This window comes from Schistocerca americana, chromosome 7 (genome assembly GCF_021461395.2).
Source record: "Schistocerca americana isolate TAMUIC-IGC-003095 chromosome 7, iqSchAmer2.1, whole genome shotgun sequence".
Lineage (NCBI taxonomy): Eukaryota > Metazoa > Arthropoda > Insecta > Orthoptera > Acrididae > Schistocerca > Schistocerca americana.
This window is the reverse complement of record NC_060125.1, coordinates 328,218,853-328,239,175: the sequence shown is the minus strand read 5'-3', so window position 1 is coordinate 328,239,175 and position 20,323 is coordinate 328,218,853.

Sequence of the window (20,323 nt, the reverse complement as noted above, 5' to 3'; positions counted from 1 at the left end):
TCATGGTTTTTTTTAAAAAATAAACGGTCTCGTAACAGGTGCTACAAGAAACATAAACTGTCTCACGACAAGACTGGTGTCTTCTGCAGCTTCTCTGACGGTGAATCGACGATTTGTACACACTATACCGTTGATTTCATGTAGTTCGAGAAAACAGGTGAAGCTGAAGGCTTTCCTGGTTAAGTATCATACTCTGTTGACTGATGACCACTTTTAAATAGTTAAAACAATTCGTCAAGTTTGTCGACATTGTCAAGCAGGAGGTACGCACTCTGTTGTAAATTTCCTATTTATGTTAGGGATTGAAAACCCATGAAGACAAGGCCACAAATTAAATCTTTCTCATTTGATAGCTTACTCGTCTCGTTTAACAATCTAGCCATCTTAACATCACCAAACATTCTTGTCTAGTTCTAGTGCCGTTACGGCATCATACATGATTACATTTTTCCTTAAAATGGCAATATTCATTCATGACATAGTTGAAACAAGCATTTCATCGTTTCTGGCCAGTATAACTGAACAGTGGCCATAAAACAAAGGCGTTGTTCCATTAAAACTGAGTAACTGACAGAGTCAGTATATCTATTATCTCTTGATGACCTCTGTTATGAGATGACGTAAACTCTGATTTTTACAGATACTAATTTTTAAAAGCACAACTCCCTTGTTTCATGACTATCATGCAACAGCACTGGCCACAAACGATGAAAAGCTAAGTATGTCATACATGGATATTCTCATTCGCAGAAGTCACAATAACACAAGCACTAACCAAGAATATTTTATGACCGGAAGATGCCTAGATTGTTAGCTGAAACTAGTAATAAAGAATATGTGCGATCTTGACTTCATGGATTTTCAATTCGTAGCATAAAGAAGCCTTTGCAGCAATGCGTATGAACAAGAGCATTGTTCCCATAAACTTGTTCCGAAAGCTGAAACGATTCTGGGACAATTCCCCTGTTTCAAACAAAATTTCACTTAGGATCGTTGCTCCATAAAATCGTACACTTCAGAATTACCACTGACACTTAAACACGTTGCAGTGGAATAAAAATATCGCTAATATTAAACGAGATATCATCAATTTATAAGAATAAGGTTGGAGAGTAGATAAGGTGCAAAGCAATGCTGGTAACTGCGTATCGCTATATGTCTCCGTTGTCGTGTTATTCAAGATACTCCCTTGTGTTCTGACAGAGCTTCGCACACCCACTTTAGGCCTAGGTGTCTTTCGATCCCAGGTATGGTCCTGATAATGCAACGAAACGATGTTGCTTTCAGCTTTGTGTAGCAGACAGCGAGCGATTCACACATGTATCGACGACATACCTCCGATGCACTAGCGAGACAGAGGCCAGCCAGACAGCCGGCTGAGTGGGGCGGCGGCGGCATCCGCTCCCCTGTAGGCACTCCACGACTCGCCAGATGAAACGGAATCGCAGGAGAAGAGCGTGCTGCGCGCCCTGGGGGGCAGAGCGGGGCAAGGCGACACTGCTGCGCCGATACGGCGGCTGAACGCGCCCCAGCGGAGGAACAGCTGGCCTTCCGTCACGCGGCCGCAAAAACCTCATTCCGCGCGGCGCCGCTCGCAGTCATAAAGGCTCGGGCGATAGCCGGGTCCCGCTCTCTGCCGTGTCGTCGCTGGCCCGCCGCTATTGCCAACAATAAGAGCACGGCGCGGAACTCGCTATACAGCAGAACCGCCTGCAGGGTGGCAGCGGTTTCCTTGGCAACAGTCCCACAACCTCTCAGCAGAAGCTTTTGCTGTGGTATACCCTTCTTCAATACAGGCCTGCGGAACAGCAAATTCCTAACCGTGTATAACAGAGCTTCTACAAGATAATAGGTTCTAATGGTTCAAATGGCTCTGAGCACTATGGGACTTAACATCCGAGGTCATCAGTCCCCTAGAGCTTAGAACTACACTCCTGGAAATTGGAATAAGAACACCGTGAATTCATTGACCCAGGAAGGGGAAACTTTATTGACACATTCCTGGGGTCAGATACATCACATGATCACACTGACAGAACCACAGGCACATAGACACAGGCAACAGAGCATGCACAATGTCGGCACTAGTACAGTGTATATCCACCTTTCGCAGCAATGCAGGCTGCTATTTTCCCATGGAGACGATCGTAGAGATGGTGGATGTAGTCCTGTGGAACGGCTTGCCATGCCATTTCCACCTGGCGCCTCCGTTGGACCAGCGTTCGTGCTGGACGTGCAGACCGCGTGTGACGACGCTTCATCCACTCCCAAACATGCTTAATGGGGGACAGATCCGGAGATCTTGCTGGCCAGGGTAGTTGACTTACACCTTCTAGAGCACGTTGGGTGGCACGGGATACATGCGGACGTGCATTGTCCTGTTGGAACAGCAAGTTCCCTTGCCGGTCTAGGAATGGTAGAACGATGGGTTCGATGACGGTTTGGATGTACCGTGCACTATTCAGTGTCCCCTCGACGATCACCAGTGGTGTACGGCCAGTGTAGGAGATCGCTCCCCACACCATGATGCCGGGTGTTGGCCCTGTGTGCCTCGGTCGTATGCAGTCCTGATTGTGGCGCTCACCTGCACGGCGCCAAACACGCATACGACCATCATTGGCACCAAGGCAGAAGCGACTCTCATCGCTGAAGACGACACGTCTCCATTCGTCCCTCCATTCACGCCTGTCGCGACACCACTGGAGGCGGGCTGCACGATGTTGGGGCGTGAGCGGAAGACGGCCTAGGGGTGTGCGGGACCGTAGCCCAGCTTCATGGAGACGGTTGCGAATGGTCCTCGCCGATACCCCAGGAGCAACAGTGTCCCTAATTTGCTGGGAATTGGCGGTGCGGTCCCCTACGGCACTGCGTAGGATCCTACGGTCTTGGCGTGCATCCGTGCGTCGCTGCGGTCCGGTCCCAGGTCGACGGGCACGTGCACCTTCCGCCGACCACTGGCGACAACATCGATGTACTGTGGAGACCTCACGCCCCACGTGTTGAGCAATTCGGCGGTACGTCCACCCGGCCTCCCGCATGCCCACTATACGCCCTCGCTCAAAGTCCGTCAACTGCACATACGGTTCACGTCCACGCTGTCGCGGCATGCTACCAGTGTTAAAGACTGCGATGGAGCTCCGTATGCCACGGCAAACTGGCTGACACTGACGGCGGCGGTGCACAAATGCTGCGCAGCTAGCGCCATTCGACGGCCAACACCGCGGTTCCTGGTGTGTCCGCTGTGCCGTGCGTGTGATCATTGCTTGTACAGCCCTCTCGCAGTGTCTGGAGCAAGTATGGGGGGTCTGACACACCGGTGTCAATGTGTTCTTTTTTCCATTTCCAGGAGTGTACTTAAACCTGACTGACCTAAGGACATCACACACATCCATGCCCGAGGCAGGAATCGAATCTGCGACCGTAGCGGTCGCGCGGTTCCAGACTGAAGCGCCCAGAACCGCTCGGCCACACCGGCCGGCCATGATAATAGGTTGATCTGGTATTTCTTGATATCTGCAAAGCCTCGGATCGAAGCAATGCAGTTAGGCGCGTTGCCATCACAGACTACGATACTTGATTAGTTTCATTGCAATTAAAAAATTATAAATTACGAAATCTTCGTTGCCCATTTCTTTCACTTCTCATATTAATGCATGTAGACGAAAATACGAGGTGTGTTCAATAAAAAAAATGCAACACATTTGTTTTCTAGGACAATATCAGTTGTAAAAATGTGGAATTTGTTCTGGGACGTCGTGGAATATTCCCGTTTCTGCCTCTGAAGTTTCATAAAGTTACGAAAGGTGGCGGCACTCTACTTAGCCATTTAAGTTACGGTTGTAACGGAGGTGCTTTCCATGCAGTGATGTGTCACTGAGTTTCTTTTGCAGAAGAACCACCGCTTCGCTGATATTCATACGGGCGTGGAGAATGTCTGTGAAGTCTTGGCTGTGCTGGTAAGTCGATGGACGAGGCGTCTATCATTATCAGGCTTTATTGGACTGTTGCTCCCCATCGAGCCTACAGCCCGTTAGTGGGAAGAAATAGATGGAAGGGGATGAGATTATTCATGCTGCACGAGTTGGCTCCGACGTCGACCAGCAAAGTGGTACCATACAGGCATACAGGCCCTGCCAGTAAGTTGGCGTAAGGCCTTAGTATTGAACGGAGATTGTGATGAAAATTAAGTTTCTGTAGTCAAAAGGGCAGGGAACTATAAGATGTATGGGAATCCTGAATGATGCCAACCTATTTTCTGAAAAAAAAGTGTTGTTGTGTTATTATTATTATTATTATTATTTAAAGCGCCTGCTAGAATTACATTTGGAAGAGCAGAAATCTGGGCATGGCGTGCGCTTACATTGGAGTCTATGCCACAATTTTATACCTTGTATTTGTTTATTACACTTCCCACTTCTTAGCAGTTCTTTTCTTCTTCTTCTTCTTCTTCTTCTTCTTTTCTTCTTCTGCAACGTTAAAATCCAATTGTCCGTTTGTGAGGCAGATTTGCACCACATATTAATTTTAGGAATTAAACTGATAGTAAAATCTGCTTTGGTAAATTATCTGTAATCTTATGCATATGTATTGGCTGATTTTTGTTTATACATGTGCAACGTACATGAATTTACCCAATTCTATCAAACTTATTAGTAATTGTATTTCTTTTGCGTAAATACGTGTAATGTTTATGTATGAAGTGCATGTAGGCCAGTGCTACACCAATTACATCGAATTTATGATCTCTTTTCTGTTAGCAAAGCAGTTTGAAGCACCTTATAAAGTCTATTCTTCCGGTATATGTAGCATAAAAACTAGGTTCTTTTCAGAGTATGCGGATATAATAGCCCCATAATTAGCAATCATATACAGCCGCTCGTTTTGCGAAAGATCCGCACCAAAAAATTCAGAAGTTGCTCAGAAACACACAACTACTCATAAAAATTAGGAGTAATCCGCTGAATTTCACACTCATTTCACTGTTATCGATTTGAATAGGATTTTGGAACATATAATGTGTTAAAACATTACGAATTACCTTAAAGGCAACGGTGTATTGACAGGTAGACAGCACGGATTCAGGAAGTCTCGTTCTTCTAAAACACAACGGGCTCTTTGTTTCCACGAAGTGATTAGTGCTACCGACAGAGTATCTCCAGTTGATTTGGTATTTCCAGGTTCCCAGAAGGCTTTTTACAGCGTTCTCAACAGGAGAATTCGAATCAAATTGCGTCTCTATGGAACATCGTTTCACCTGTGGGACTTGATTTATGTTCTCCTATCACAAAGGTCACAGTAGGTAGAAATCAACTGAAAATAATAGAGTAAAACAGATATGATATCCGGCATTCACCAAGGAAGTGTTACAGCCCCTCTGCTATTCCACATCTGTATAAACGATTTAATCCACAATGTGAGCCGCCCTCTTGGACTGACTGCAGTAGATCGTGTCATTTACCGTCTGGTGAGGACATCAGAAGATCAAGAACTATTGCGAAATGACTTAGACGCGATATATGGATGGTGCGAAAAGTGGCAGTTGTTTCTGAATAAAGAAAATTCTGAGGTAATCCACATGGATACGAAAAGAAATCCGTTTAGTTTTGATTACACGAGAAATCACACCAATATACGCATTGTCAGTTCAGCTGAATACCTTGGAACTGCAATTACGAGTAACTTAAACTGGAACAGTCATATAGGTAATGGTGTAGAGAAGGCCAACCAAAGGCTTCATGTTATAATGGAACTACAGAGACTGCCTACTCTAAGCTCGTTCGTCCTCTGCTAGAGTACAGTTGTACCGTATGGGTTCCTTACCTGATAGGACTCTCGAAGGACGTCGAAAAAGTAGAAGTACTACAACTCAAAAGATGGAAAAGTGTAGCACACCAGCGAGGAAATAGGTCAGAGACGATGTAATGGTGTCTATCTAGAATGGGCCAATGAACTTTTTGTCGGAACGTTAAATGTGTAAGTTATCGACAGAGGTGGATGAGTGCGAATAAAGTCGAGAAGGGGACTGGAAGGTGGAAGACTGAATTAAAACCGTTGCTAAAGTAATTCAGCAAGAGAGAAGAGAAGGCGGAAAATATGGAGAATTTTTCATGGCAGACGACAACCACATCAAATCTGGAGTTCAATAATTGATTGCGTTCTGACGGCAGACATGGGCAGAATGATAGAAAGAAGAGTAGATCAATGAAGTCAGTCACGAGTAACATCGGAAACAGTAGTGAGGTGTGTGGACTCTGACAAGGCATCTAGACTGTGCACAAGAAGGAACACGGAACTTAAGGTCCCATCCTGAAGTATTCTCTGAGTGATTTAAAACATCCGTTATTCGTCAAGATTTTTTACAGAGCAATATTTTGAGGTGAAATAATTTTCAGCTTAATTTGACCTAATTAAATTTGGGAATCTGCAGTCCCGCAGCCTTCAAGAACAGCTACATCGGAGTGACGCAGTAATTTGTGACCTCAGCAGCCAGCGACAGACGGCTGTTTTGGAAAATACATCTCTGAAAGCGGGAGAAAAGTAATAATACTTCATGTTTAGTATAGACTGATGCAGTGGCACCACATCATATGCGACAGTATTTGTGCGAACCATTGGAAAAAAAGGTGATTGTGCAAATTATAAATGTACAAGATTAAAATGTGGTATTTTACAGATGTAGCGATGCCACACCAGAGGTGGCAATGCATATCGATAGTGCTGACGATAGCGAGGCCTTGCTGCAGTCCGTAATGACGTATGGTAGGCGCTCCTGGGTACCCCACCTCCGCTCTCCGCATAGCAGTGCCGTCGCACCGGATGTTTGGTTTGTTGGGCGTTCAACTGTGCGGTCATCAGCGCCCGTACGAAATTTTACTTTCAAAGTTTCGAGAACCAGAATTAAACCAAAGATCTTGCGACTTTCTTTACTCCCATACATATGACCACGAAGACAGGATTCGCTTAATCAGGACACGCTCAGAGCTATTTTGTGATATTCTTCCCTCACCCCATACGCTTTTTGAACGAGAAGTGGTCCTGATATGTACCCTCTGCTGTGCACTTCAGAGCCATGTGTACAGTGTGTATGTAGATGTAGAACAACTATTCGATGGTAAATTCCTCAGAGGAAAGTTGCGAACATTAGTATAGGTCTTCAACTACTAATTCGTGTGAGCCATTCACTAAATTGTATTGACCCGCGCAGATAGACGAGCCTGTTAACGCAACGCTTCAGAGATTCGGGGAAGCGAGCGTATCCCGGATAAAATCTGCCCAGCAGATTAAAGGTATATGAACGTCATGAGCATCTAAAAATAAAATTTTTTATTAAATAAAATGAGGTGATTCTTCCTGATTCTATAAACATATACGAGGGCAGTTCAATAAGTAATGCAACACATTTTTTTTCTGAAACAGGGGTTGTTTTATTCAGCATTGAAATACACCAGGTTATTCCCCAATCTTTTAGCTACACAACACTATTTTTCAACGTAATCTCCATTCAATGCTACGGCCTTACGCCACCTTGAAATGAGGGCCTGTATGCCTGCACGGTACCATTCCACTGGTCGATGTCGGAGCCAACGTCGTACTGCATCAATAACTTCTTCATCATCCGCGTAGTGCCTCCCACGGATTGCGTCCTTCATTGGGCCAAACATATGGAAATCCGACGGTGCGAGACCGGGGCTGTAGGGTGCATGAGGAAGAACAGTCCACTGAAGTTTTGTGAGCTCCTCTCGGGTGCGAAGACTTGTGTGAGGTCTTGCGTTGTCATGAAAAAGGAGAAGTTCGTTCAGATTTTTGTGCCTACGAACACGTTGAAGTCGTTTCTTCAATTTCTGAAGAGTAGCACAATACACTTCAGATTTGATCGTTTGACCATGGGGAAGGACATCGAACAGAATAACCCCTTCAGCGTCCCAGAAGACTGTAACCATGACTTTACTGGCTGAGGGTATGGCTTTAAACTTTTTCTTGGTAGGGGAGTGGGTGTGGCGCCACTCCATTGATTGCCGTTTTGTTTCAGGTTCGAAGTGATGAACCCATATTTCATCGCCTGTAATAATCTTTGACAAGAAATTGTCACCCTCAGCCACATGACGAGCAAGCAATTCCGCACAGATGGTTCTCCTTTGCTCTTTATGGTGTTCGGTTAGACAACGAGGGACCCAGCGGGAACAAACCTTTGAATATCCCAGGTGGTGAACAATTGTGACAGCACTACCAACAGAGATGTCAAGTTGAGCACTGAGTTGTTTGATGGTGATCCGTCGATCATCTCGAACGAGTGTGTTCGCACGCTCCGCCATTGCAGGAGTCACAACTGTGCACGGTCGACCCGCACGCGGGAGATCAGACAGCCTTGCTTGACCTTGCGGCGATGATGACACACGCTTTGCCCAACGACTCACCGTGCTTTTGTCAACTGCCAGATCACCGTAGACATTCTGCAAGCGCCTATGAATATCTGAGATGCCCTGGTTTTCCGCCAAAAGAAACTCGATCACTGCCCGTTGTTTGCAACGCACATCCGTTACAGACGCCATTTTAACAGCTCCGTACAGCGCTGCCACCTGTCGGAAGTCAATGAAACTATACGAGACGAAGCGTGAATGTTTGAAAATATTCCACAAGAAATTTCCGGTTTTTTCAACCAAAATTGGCCGAGAAAAAAAATGTGTTGCATTACTTACTGAACTGCCCTCGTACTTTGTGTATAGTATATCATCCTGCATTTATCCTGCGTCAAGCAGATGCGGCGCGTGGATTCCCACCTGTTACACTGCTGTCAAAGATGAAACCTTACCTTCAATGTCTCGTTATTTAATGTTGGCGCAACTATGTCCACAGTATATCATTTGCGTACTACTCTTACAAAACATACTGACTGTACTGTGATCAGGGATTTATTGCATTCGATCTGGTGGCGATACAAGTAGATTACTCCAGTTTACTTATGTTTTTCACGTGCGTTCGTGTTGTAAACTTCTTGTATGCGTATTGCAACCACTTTACATTGTAAAATGTCAAAAAGAAGAAATAAAATAGCAGTCGTAAATTTTACCGATATCAGCACAGTGGTGTTGTTGGATATAGTAAAAATGAAGAAACTGTTAGGCGGCAGCGAAGTGAGGATGGAGCCTAAAAGCTAGCCAGGCAGCGCTTGAAAACGCAAGTCGAAACATTTTAGAAACATAACGCAAGTGAAATAGATGTAATTTCGAATGATGAAAATAATGGTTGCATTTTAATAAGTATGTACAAGCTTTCAAAATTGCTGTCAGTTGCTTAATGTAATTACTGCAACAGTGAAAATTCTCTTACGTTTAGTGAAGACATAAGTAAGAGAAGTGGCCTCTTCAGCAAATTGTAGTCCATTTCAAGTATGTAAAGTAACGAAATTTACAATGACATCTCCTGTAACGTGCACGAAGTGTACTGAAGTGAATGTTGCCTTAATTATGCCACGAGATGTATTAGGGAAGGAGAAGAAGCAGCCTATATATTCTGTGCTATAACAGAGCTCCCTTAACCACCTGTCAAATTTTAAAGGTATTATAAACGTATGCTTAATGTCCTAACAGAAATCAGTGAACTATCTATATAGAGGGCAGCGAAATAATTGTAGATGCTTGTCAGTCTACACGGTTCCTGGAAGAAGAGAGGCCATACAACACTGATGGTGTTGTGACAGCTACCTCTGTAGATACAGGCAAGGTGCTGGGCTATTGACATAACACTGCCATGGTTGTGCCAGTGAGGTATATTAACACAAATGTGACAAAGAAAAAGACTTTGAGGATTTTAGTGATGGTGTGGAAAGTAAGGGGGCAGTCTCTAAATTTAGTAAGTCAACTGATAGACGTATACGTCACTACCTTGGTGATGGTGAGTCTAAAGGCTTCGATTCAGTTTTGGCTGTGAAACTATAATGTGGAACTACAATTTTAAAAAATGGAATGCATAGGGCACGCGCGGAAGAAAATGGGAGCAAGATTTAGGAAACTGCAAGGACATGTCAAGAAAAAACGCACTGATTTCAAAGCAATTGCTGGACAAGGAAGAGTCACCAAGTCAGACACAAAATCTCACAAAATAGTATAGCCAACACGAGAAACAACGAAAATGTAAGGGAGATTAGGAAAGCCATTTCAGCAAATCTGTCATACGGAGTATCTACTGATGACCATTCACGGCATAACCTCTGTCCAAAAGGAAACACTTCATGGTGCCAGTATAATAGGTGTGAGGCAGATGAACAAAAACATCCACATGCACACACCATGCAGGAAAATGTTGTGGTAGAACTGACGCCAATATATATAGACGTTTCTGATATTAAACTCCTGGAAAATGGTTTCATGTCAAAACACAAAATCCGAATGAAATCTTCAATAGCTGTATTTGGGAATGATTACTAAAACCTGTTTCTGCCAGGTTTACAGATTTGTGTGATGGACGCCATAATATGTTTTGATGATGGAGTAACAAGATGATGGAGTAACAAGCAGATTAAAATCCAAGAGCGGACTCGGTATCAAAACTGAGGACAACATGAAACATGGGCTGCTACAAGTGGACTGGAAACGAGTCGCTGAAGACGAAGAAGCCACTGAAAGCATGACAAACGAGGACAGAATTACGAAGAATGGAAATAAAAGTATGGAAGATTAAAAAGACGTTCAGAATCAATAACACTATGGAGCTGGAGTGTTCCAACATGTTATGAGTTAGAAGTAAATGACATGCCAATTTTTAGTTTCAATTTCCCGCAATCAAAGATTTTGCATATTTAGGCACCGTTATCTCACCTAATATTAATTTTTTTTAATTACATGGATAATAATACAGTGCTGAGCCACACAATGAACCATCTTCATTAATGTATTAAATATTTTACGTTGGAGAACGTCAGATTTTCTAATATTATTAGGTGAAAAAACTTTTAGAATTCTGAAAATGTATGCAAGAGAAGAAACTAGTAAATACCCCTGTTTTATTGTTTTAACAAGTTGATGATTAGAAGAATAAAATTTGTTTTGACACTTTATTTTGAATAGTGTGGAAGCAGAGTGTCTCTGAAGTAAAAATTACATGTAATTTGGCACATAATATAAAAATTAATATTTAGTTCACTTTTTATTCCCGAGTTTGCAAATTGTTTCCAGCTAGAGGTCTCAATATGCTTATTATTTGGTTAATTTTTCTTACCAATATCTGATTAAGTTTTTCTGTTGTCAAATTTCAAACTGCTAGTGAAAACTACAGGACCCGACGACCAGATCACTTTAATTGCAAGGGCTGGTGATTCGACCTGGCCTAGATGTGGTTTTTAGGCGGTTTACCACATTCATCTCGCTAAATGCTGTCCTATCTGAGATACATACCACACAGGCATACAGAAAACGTTCTGACACTTGTGCGAGTACATGGATGTACTCTGTATGCAGACCAACGAGGTACACAGATTCAGTACCATGGCACATTGGTATGGTCAAGAAAGGCATGTGGCCATCAAATTACGCTACAACTTCCATAACCCATATAACATTGCCAGTCCCGTAGAAGGAATGGCAACAGGCAAAAAGAGATGAAGAAGAGGATTCTCTAAATTGTACTAATATCCCTGAGATTTACTTAGCAACAGATCTATTACAGTGGGTCTCAAGGTTTAGGTTAAATCTCAAAGGGATAAAATTTTATTCTATGAAAGAAGTCAGAGAAGAAATTTAGTAACACATGTAATGAATGTGATAGACATTGAAGCGTTTTCAAGATGAGCAGTCAAAAAACGAAATCAGAACGCTTAGAGAAATTTTTCACTAAAATTTTGCTGTAGGTACAATGTGTAACGAGTCCACGAAATTATTGTGAATTAAACAGCGATATACAAAGTTTCTGTTAAAAGCTTCTAGTACTTGTAGATGGGAAGACTCTCTCTTTATTGATATACGTAGCTGACTGAGCTATGCACGGCTCTGTTTGGAAAGAATGGCTCGATAAATTCGTAGGGTCCAGCTATGCCTTCATGCCCTGCAGCTAAACTCGCTGCAACTAGTAACCTATAGCTGTGACTCGGCAGCCAAGTAGTCTACGTATTGGCTGGAACTGAGAATTACTAAATAATGAGAAAAATAAAACGAAATATAAATGAACAATTAATAAAAGGGTTGTACTCAGACATCTGAAAAAAATGAGACGATACGAGAGATCTATGCTAAAAAATGTTTTTCAAAAATTAATCTCAAAAAACAGAAAGTGGTCCTACAATTACCAATTATAAAACAGCCATAAAAGCAACTTTATAAGAATGCAATGAAGCAGTGTTCCTTCCGTTACATGAATGGCAATATTACTCCAAGCTAAAGTCATCCAAGACGCTCAAAATCTAAGTAGCTTAAATATCATCTTTAGAACAAACTATATATTCATAGCAAAAATAATTCCAAGTTCAGTATGACGATTTACACATGAAACACGCGAGAGATAAAGAGTAGACAGTAATGCTCTGTCTAGTTTTAATTCGATAATGGCAGCGGAAAAACATTAAAGTACTGAAATTGAGCACATGCATTGAGGAAGGTTGAAGTACCTTCGAGACTTAAAGTATTCTAGCGACCGTTCACCGACCAAAATCTGTCATCTACACGACCAGGCTATCTCATGCATATCTGCCTTCTTCCAGATCTCGATGCAGACTCTTCTCTGAATCATTCCCTAGAGCGCTCTACTTATAAAAATGTTTGCCTGCACATGACTCCAGTAGTGTTCCGCCACTGCCTAGTTCTCATTGGCTGAAGCCCGTCTCCGCCAGAGTTACATCGTTCTTGTGTTCTACAGATATAACCTGACTCAAATTGACCACATTCTATGCTGAACTAATAAATTATAATATGCATTTGATAAAAAGAAACTTATGAACAGCTACTCTCGAATCATTTACAGTAAGTATTAGCTTCCTCTTAGATAAATAAGCTGGCATTCTTGCACGTGTGTGTTCACCTTAAATTACAGAAAAATGTTGTTAAAAGTTGGTTAAACCATTACTTAGGCCTGCTTGACACAAGCGTCTTTTAGAACTCTTTTCAATGATGGTATCAGCTAATACATGCTGTTGACCACTTTTAAATTACAGTGGATTTTAATATCAACTTTAATCAACATTTAAATAATGTTACAGACAAAAATTATAAAATATTCACTAAACAACTACACATGTGTGACAAGACATGAGGCATTCTCACATGTCTCCTAGTTCTCATTACTCTCCTCAATCTTCGAATTAAACTCAATCCATACTCTGTACTCATTAGACTGTTCATTCCATTCAGCAGATCACGTAATTCTTCTTCACTTTCACTCAGGATTCGTATCACTGATATCCTTTCACCTTGAATTTTAATTCCACTCCTAAAACATTCTGATATTTCTAACATTGTTTCTTCGATGTTCAGACTGAACACTAGGGACGAAAGACTACATCCCCGTTTTACACACTTTTCTATACGAACACTTCGTTCTTGGTCGTTTACTCTTATTATTCTCTCTTGGCTCTTGTACATAATGTATATTACCCACAGCTTACCTCTATTTTACTCAGAATTTCGACGATCTTGCATTACTTTACAGAGTCCAACGTTTTTTCCAGGTCCTCAAAACCTAAGAACGTATCTTGATGTTTCTTTAGTCTTGCTTCCATTATCAACCGCAACGTCAGAATAGCGTTTCTTGCTGCCTTTATCTTTTCTGAAACCAAATTTGTTGTGGTTATGCCCTCTTGTGCTGTTTTGTGGTTCCTGGCAGGATGATGAGAGGATAGAATTATAGATGAGTGGCTGCTTACCTCTCACTACAGCACAAAATGCACACATGTTTAAAATACACTTTATTACAGGAACCAACTGATAACTTCAGCGATGCCCAATCTGAAGTTACGTGGTTCACAACAATCAAATAACATGTACTAATTCTTGAATCCTGGCCATGTATATATCACAACTATATACAATGACCAACAGGCCCTCACAGCCAGCTAAGGTGCGAGGCGACAACTATCACTGTGGAAGACCAAAGTATTGAGCTGCAATGCGAACTGAAACCCAGTGCGACGTACTGAGGAAAACAGATTGAGAGAGTCGGCGACGGTCAATATACGCGCTGCCCGGAGGGGGAGGGGGGGGGTTTCTGCGTGTACCCGACAGCCTGTCTTGGTGTCTTGGTCTTCTCTTGTCATAGACGCCCCTAGTACAGCGCCTGCTATACAATGTTTCTTAATGCCAACCGGCGTGCTGGTGAGGGCGTACGCCAGCACAAAACCGATCGTCATCCAGCACATCCTCAATTCTCCTTGTTTCTATTATTTATGTCAGCAATCTGTATGCGTGAGCTGTTAAGTTGATTGTGCGATAATTCTCGCAGTTGCCAGCTCATGCTGTCTTCGGAATTGTGTAGCTGAAATTTTTCCGAAATTCAGATGCTACATCGTCAGATTCATACATTCTACACACCAACGTGAATAGTCGTCTTGTTCCCATTTGTCCAACAATTTTATAAACTCTGATGGGGTGTTGTCCATCCATTCTGTCTTATTTGATCTTCAGTCTTCCAAAGCTCTTTTAAATTCCGATTGTAGTACTAAATCCCCTATCTTTTCTAAATCGACTCCTGTTTCTTCTTCTATCACATCAGACAAGACTTTCCCCACATAGAGACCTTCAACGTACTCTTTCCACCGATCAGCTCTCTTCTCTGCATTTAACATTGCACACTTGATGTTATCAATCTTGCTTTTAATTTCATCGAACTTTGTTTTCACTTCCCTATACGCTGATACATTCCTTCCGACAATCATTTATTTTCGATTACTTGGGATTTTTTATGCAGCCATTTCGTCTTAGCTTTTCTGCACTTCCTATTTATTTCATCCCCAAGCGACTTGTATTTCTGTGTTCCTGAATGTCCCTGAACAATTTTGTACTTTCTTCTGTCATCGATCAACTGGAGTATTTCTTTTGTTACCCACGGTTTCTTCGCAATTCCCTCGTTTGTGCTTATGTTTCTCTTTCCCACTTTTGTGCCCTTTTTAGAGACGTCCATTTCTCTTCAACTGTTCTGCCCATTGAGGTATTCCTTATTGCTGTATCTACAGCCTTAGGAAAGTTCAAGCGTATCTCTTGATTCCTTAATACTTTGCAGCCCACTTATTTGCACATTGATTCTTCTTGACAGATCTCTTAAACTTCAGCCTACTCTTCATCAATATTACTTTGTCATCTGAGTCTAAATCTGCTCGTGGGTACGCCTCACAATCCAGTAGATGATTTAGGAATTTCTGTCCAGCCCCTATACCTATATGATCTTTTTTTCCCACGCCTCTCTACCCGTCACCACCGTCCTTCTCATTCTATCCATCTCCTCCGTATCCTCTCTGTGCCCACCTCCTCCACCTTCACTCTCTGCTCAACTCTTCCACAGCCTCTCTATGTCCACCTGCTCCACCTGCGTTCTTTGTTCATCTCCTCCTCCCTACTCTCTGTGTCAATCTGCTCCTTTTCCGTCGATCTGCTTCTTCCTCATCTGTCCATCTCCTCCTCCTCTCTTTGTACGTCTCCTCCTCCCCTCTCTCTGTCAGTCTCTTCCACCTCGTCTCCCTGTTTGTCACGTCCACTTCCCTTTTTGTGTTCAGCTCTTTCTCTACGCTCCCTCTGTCTATTTCCCCTTCCACTATCTCTCTCCATCTCCTCCTCCTCCTATCTCGGCCAGTTTCCCCCTTCCACCCGCTGTTCGTCCATTTCCTCATCCTCCTGGCTCTCTCCACGCTATGACACTCACAGGAGGCTGGTGGTTCCCATATTTCTTTTCTAGTTGTAACTAATACGTGAACCAATGAGCGTTTTTCCCTTGGAAAATCTCAAATATATTTCACGTACATATAACATACAGGGTGTTTCAAAAATGACCGGTATATTTGAAACGGCAATAAAAACTAAACGAGCAGCGATAGAAATACACCGTTTGTTGAAATATGCTTGGGACAACAGTACATTTTCAGGCAGACAAACTTTCAAAATAACAGTAGTTACAATTTTCAACAACAGATGGCGCTGCGGTCAGGGAAACTCTACAGTACGATATTTTCCACATATCCACCATGCGTAGCAATAATATGGCGTAGTCTCTGAATGAAATTACCCGAAACCTTTGACAACGTGTCTGGCGGAATGGCTTCACATGCAGATGAGATGTACTGCTTCAGCTGTTCAATTGTTTCTGGATTCTGGCGGTACACCTGGTCTTTCAAGTGTCCCCACAGAAAGAAGTCACAGGGGTTCATGTCTGGCGAATAGGGAGGCCAATCCACGCAGCCTCCTGTATGTTTCGGATAGCTCAAAGAAATCACACGATCATCGAAATATTCATTCAGGAAATTAAAGACGTCGGCCGTGCGATGTGGCCGGGCACCATCTTGCATAAACCACGAGGTGTTCGCAGTGTCGTCTAAGGCAGTTTGTACCGCCACAAATTCACGAAGAATGTCCAGATAGCGTGATGCAGTAATCGCTTCGGATCTGAAAAATGGGCCAATGATTCCTTTGGAAGAAATGGCGGCCCAGACCAGTACTTTTTGAGGATGCAGGGACGATGGGACTGCAACATGGGGCTTTTCGGATCCCCATATGCGCCAGTTCTGTTTATTGACGAAGCCGTCCAGGTAAAAATAAGCTTCGTCAGTAAACCAAATGCTGCCCACATGCATATCGCCGTCATCAATCCTGTGCACTATATCGTTAGCGAATGTCTCTCGTGCAGCAATGGTAGCGGCGCTGAGGGGTTGCCGCATTTGAATTTTGTATGGATAGAGGTGTAAACTCTGGCGCATGAGACGATACGTGGACGTTGGCGTCATTTGGACCGCAGCTGCAACATGGCGAACGGAAACCCGAGGCCGCTGTTGGATCACCTGCTGCACTAGCTGCGCGTTGCCCTCTGTGGTTGCCGTACCCAGTCGCCCTACCTTTCCAGCACGTTCATCCGTCACATTCCCAGTCCGTTGAAATTTTTCAAACAGATCCTTTATTGTATCGCTTTTCGGTCCTTTGGTTACATTAAACCTCCGTTGAAAACTTCGGCTTGTTGCAACAACACTGTGTTCTAGGCGGTGGAATTCCAACACCAGAAAAATCCTCTGTTCTAAGGAATAAACCATGTTGTCTACAGCACACTTGCACGTTGTGAACAGCACACGCTTACAGCAGAAAGACGACGTACAGAATGGCGCACCCACAGACTGCGTTGTCTTCTATATCTTTCACATCACTTGCAGCGCCATCTGTTGTTGAAAATTGTAACTACTGTAATTTCGAAAGTTTGTCCGCCTGAAAATGTACTGTTGTCCCAAGCATATTGCAACAAACGGTGTATTTCTATCGCTGCTCGTTTAGTTTTTATTGCCGTTTCAAATATACCGGTCATTTTTTAAACACCCCGTATTTCGCGTGTGTTTGCATACTCATTTCACCTACATGTTATATAGCCCTACAATTACATTCTCTTATGGAATTCTCTTATGGAATACGAAAAGCTTGCATTAGAGGAGTATTGTTTCATATTATCGAAGAGAAAAAGTGCACATAACTCTTATGCTATACATTTTAGAAACCGTGTTTACTAGACCTTTTTGCTTCGAATGATCGTTCCTGTTATATCTTCGATTATTAACTATTCATCCTGGGACACCCTGGATTCCACTTAACGCCCGTTGTTATCATTTCACGTAATTTCATGCGGAAGTTCGAAGAGGAATAAGAACAAGAGAGAGTTGTATATCGTTTTCACATTTTTCGGAACTCAGGGAAACGAAATTCCCATAGATAGCACAGGAGCTAAACTTTCTACTCTGCTATTAAGTCTTTAACGTAGAATCTTAATAATGTGCCACAGTTATATAAATCTAGGACTTAACACAATGAACAGTTATTTAAATTCAGGGGTTTCCCACGATGATGATCAAAATTTTCACAGCTGGAAAAAGTATGCAAATACTCTCTAAGATAAAGAAATCGATTCACCAGGAACGAATTAGCCGAATGGGATGGGAGTCGGTAGGTGTGATGTGCGTGTACAGACAAACAATTTCAGAAAAATTGGGTGATTTATTCAACAGAAAGAGCTTCACAAATGGAGCAATTCAGCAACACGATGGTCCACCGATGGCTCTCATGCAAGCAGTAATTCGGCTTGGTATTGATTGATAAAGTTGATGGTTGTCCTTCTCAATGGTACATTGCCACGTCCTGTTCAATTGGCGCTTGGTCCGACAACCAGGAATGATTTCTCTTCATTTCTCTTTGGGTGTCATCCGCTGCACCCTTACACCACAACGGTTAGTCGACGGTATTCGGCGCCCCTTATTCTTGCCCTACGTGGAAAGTCATTATTGTCCTACATTTCGGCGAAATAATGCCCGCCCACACACGGCGAGAGTTCTTGCGGCTTGTCTTCGTGCTTGTCAAACCGTACCTTGGCCAGCAAGGCCGTTGGATATCTCCCCCAAGTGAGATCATTTGGAACATTAGAGATAGGGCCCTCTTCAACCATCTTGGGATTGTGATGATCTAATTCGCCAATTGAGCAAAATTCTGCACGATATGCATCATGAGAACATTTTGCAACTTTATCAATCAATTCCAAGCAAAACAACTGTTTGAATAACGCCAAAGGTGGAGTAACGGTACTAAAAAAAAAGGCTCTAAGCATTGTGGGACTTAACATATGAGGTCATCAGTACCCTAGACATCGGCCCATTCTCTTGAATAAACCATCCATATTTTCTGAAATTGTGATCATTTGTTTTCTGCACATATACACCGATCTAACGATTTCCGTTCCATTAGCATAATTTCTTCATTATGAATGGTTTCTTCACTTATTTTATTTTGCTGTTTTATTTTTTTGTTTTCAAAAATCTTTTTGTCTTAGACTGTATGTAAGTTTCCAAGGTGACGGCACCTGCTCATACAGCGGCTAAGTAAGTTAGAGAAGTGAAACGTATAATGCAATACTTCTGTCAACTGTCCGTAAGTTGTAATACGCTGACTTCCTGTGTACGTTCTTGGTGACGTAGTAGGACATACAAATTCTACCAACATGTGGTTATGAAACGTTCCTGAATGAAGGAAAGGAAGAAGTGGTTCAGTTTGATGGACAGAGCTTACGCCACTTGACTTCATGATGTGATAATCCTTACAGAACTACGTCCACGTGAACATGAAACATCGTTTGAAGGTCTATAAGAAATTTGACAAACGCTCATTTTCAGTTCTTGGCCCATCGTTTTCAGGCCAAAGGTCTCTATCATTATTTAATGTACGATTCCTCAATGATAGTACATCTTTTTTAAAAAGTGCAGTAAGTTCAAACAATATATAATTTAGATTGTCAGTAGGAAAGTGATTTCTTTTAAAAGAAATAGTGTGTCTTCGTAACGAGAGTAGTAGCATCAAGTAGTGCAAGGGTTTACTACGCAGTAAGAATTAAACGCTAATGTCCCGAATAAGAGTATGGCACCGAGGTATTATCACAGCATGAAGGCATAGAATCTGAGATAATGCCATTAAAAAAAAAAACAAATTACACAAATGAAGTCCCCTACAAACTCAATATTCAATAATCGTTTCTATCACACGTTTGATATAAAAGAAATCGCACTGATTTTTCTATGTTCCCCGATTGTTTCGTTTATTGGTAAGTAGGAAGAAATTACGAATTTATGATTTATCTGAACAATTATCTTGATTCTCCCCTCATTAGTATCAGAAAGAATTCGGTCTAATGATTCGTTAATGGGGATTAACTATTAACAAGATTTAATAACATTTATGAAGCTAAAATTATTGACAAGATTTAATGAATTACGGGATTGCGCCTGAATCAAACTTTTCCTCAATTACTGTAATTGAAAGAGGAAAGAAAAGCTACGAGCCGTAACAGGTGTGGTAATGCTTCTTTCGACACCGAAGGCAGCAGGGAGGGAACTCGATTCTCCCCAGAGGTGAGCTTTTATTTGAGAACAGACGCACTTTCTAACCTCGTTGTGGTGGCCGAACAAAAGAAAGGGTAGAGCTGGGAGGGGGAAGTTTCTCTTTTGGAACTTTGCTCGATCGCCGTCATCAACTTTCCTTTACTTTGTTACGGCGGAGAAAACGTAGTATAATACACAATGCGAACTAGGTCGCTTTAACCGCTGCCCAGTCCAAAGGGGGAAAAAATCACCCTGCCTCGCAAAAGGTATTAACGCGATGTGGTACATCTTTAAACGATG